This window comes from Homalodisca vitripennis, chromosome 4 (assembly GCF_021130785.1).
Source record: "Homalodisca vitripennis isolate AUS2020 chromosome 4, UT_GWSS_2.1, whole genome shotgun sequence".
NCBI lineage: Eukaryota > Metazoa > Arthropoda > Insecta > Hemiptera > Cicadellidae > Homalodisca > Homalodisca vitripennis.
Window position 1 is genome coordinate 9,099,773 of NC_060210.1, and position 2,747 is coordinate 9,102,519.

The following is a 2,747-nucleotide window of genomic DNA, read 5'->3' on the forward strand; positions in this document are numbered from 1 at the left end:
TAGGCATACATCAGGTAGATATTATTTAAGTTCATGCTAAATAGTATCAGAGTTTAACTTAATTATTATATAATGTTTGGCACGTGTAAGAGCATTTCTGGTTCTAATTAATTATATACATAACGTCATAGCTGAATCTGCCTTGTAATCTCGATCAAGAAAACACAAATCTCGGATCACACAGGCCCCAGAAACTTACTTCGGCCAAAAAGCGTATATCTCCAGTCCTTGTTATATATTTTAGGTCTAAGATATTTCCAGTACCATAGTCGAGTTGCCATTGAAAAAAATATACTTACGTAGGACCGAGATGCCTACTTCGGTTAAAAAGTGCTTACTTAAGACCGTTTAAATTCACTTACCTACTATGTCACAGTTTAGCTTGCCGTATTGCCTCGATCAAAATACTGTATACTTCGATTATCTAATTCTCGGAAATCTACTCGTATTTCGGTCAAAATCAAGTTGACATAGTTGAGTATGCCTTGTCCTGATGAATAAAATACACACATAAGTAGGACTTAAAACCCTATTGGCGTAGGGGGAAGTTCTACCTACTTCTTATGTACTTTCGGTATAAGGGGGAAATCCTTATTAAGGTTATGCAACATTACAAAATAATAGTTATTAAAGTTTTGCGTTATACCAGTCTTGCTTTTTGGACTCTAGCCAGGGAAACAATGAATCGTTGAGGCATGTTAGTGTTCATTTCTCTGTTTTCCATAAGCCACTGTTAAAATGCAATGTCACAATGTCAAGGAAGCCCACCAGTTTAAAGTAACTTATGTGAAAACATTCATAACTTTGTTCATTAAGGTTGGTTACATAACAGTGTTTAAGTAATATTTAAAATGTATTAGACTATTTAAATCCATTACTGGCGCAATCTGGATTAAAATTTATATGTTAACTTTATTACTATCTCCATTACACTACTGTTTACTTAATATTTCACCAAATTTAAATGTAAACAGATGTTTCAGCCAATTTGTCGACATAAACTGAAGGTTTGAACAGCTGTTTAGTGCCATTTTAATTTGGATTATGAAACATAAAAAGTAAATTTTTTCTGAATTTCAAAATATTTGAGGTAAAATTTTCTTATATTTTGCTTCATAAAAACCTTTCTCTGATTTCTATGGAAATTTTACAAAGAGAATTAACCGAATTGGTCCATCTGTTATCGAGATTAGCGTCGAGATTACCAACACATTTCGCCATTCATTTTTTTATAAGATTAAAATATTATATTGCATTTAATATAAGAATATAAGGCAAATATATAAAGGTTATATTGAAGTACTGCAGATGTAAATGGAATGTGTGTAAAATTGAACTTGCACAGGAAGTGGATTACAGACGGATTAATGAATTGTTCTGTAGTTGATAGAAACAGCGCATTGCAGACTGAGGTAACGACTACCATTTCACATTCCTCTGTGCGGAGTTAGGGTTGCTCTACCCACAAATACCTTACTGACTTCGAGTTAATGCTCTATATATTGCTTTGTTTTAATATCCTTAATCATTTCCCAAATTTTGGTAGCCTATTTAGAACTAACTACCCTGAATGTATACGTATGTACCTGTGCACTACGCTGTTGAAAGCTCTAAAATAATGGATTACCAAAAAGGTTTTCTTATTGGTATGTTAATATAAGTAGTGTTTGAAAAAATATACTAGTGGAAAAGGACATTTTTGAATGGTATATGTTATTCCACACCATACATATATATATATATATATATTATATATATATATATATATTTATACAAAATTAATTTAAATAAAAGTCGTTTGACAGGTATTTGGTCTCACAATCATATGTTAGTTTAGTTATTTAAACACATATGTGACAGATACGACCAAATACAAAATAATAGAATCGTAAAAAGTAAGGGCTCTGTGGTGTAATGTTAGCACATTCACCCGGCAAGTGAGAGAGATACGGGTTCGAGTCCCGGCGGAGCAAGTAGTTTTTGTGATTCAATGTTTATTAAAATTAAATAAGGCTATTGCTATTTATACAAATTTAATGTAAACAAAAGTCGTTTGACAGGTATTTGGTCTTCCGATCATGTGTTAGTTTAGTTATTTAAACACATATGTGAAAGATATGGCCAAATACAAAATAATTGGATCGTTAAAAGTAAGGGCTCTGTGGTGTAATGGTAGCACATTCACCCGACAAGTGAGAGATCCGGGTTCGAGTCCCGGCGGAGCAAGTACTTTTTGTGATTCAATGTTTATTGAAATTATATATATATATATATATATATATATATATATATATATATATCTTATAAATAAAAATGAATGGCGAAATGTGTTGGTAAGCGCTAATGTCGATAACGGCTGGACCAATTCGGTTAATTCTTTTTGTAAAATGTCCATTGAAATCCTAGGAAGGTTTTTATGAAGAAAACGTTAAGAAAAGTTACATGCAATATTTTGAAACTCAGAAAAAATTGTAGTTTTTACGTTTCATAATATTAAAATTAAACTGGCACTAAACAGCTGTTGACAGCTATAGTTTGGCAACTTTCTGAAACATATGTTTACATTTAAATTTTATTAATAATAAGTAAACAGTGCTTGATCAGTGCAGTGTAATGCAGATATTAAAAAAAACATTAATATATAAATTTTACTCCAGATTGCGCCAGTGACGAATTAAAATCATCTAATGCATTAAATACTGTTATAAAAATAACCTTAATGAACAAAGTTATGAATGTTTTCACAT

The 2,747-nt window shown here is 31.3% G+C and overlaps 1 non-coding gene across 1 annotated transcript; it reads left to right on the forward strand.

The window, feature by feature from the left end:
* Nucleotides 1–2,155: 2,155 nt before the first annotated feature.
* On the forward strand, nucleotides 2,156–2,226 carry Trnav-gac. Its single transcript has one exon. It is a non-coding gene; the product is annotated as a tRNA-Val (tRNA).
* The last annotated feature ends 521 nt before the right edge of the window (nucleotides 2,227–2,747 follow it).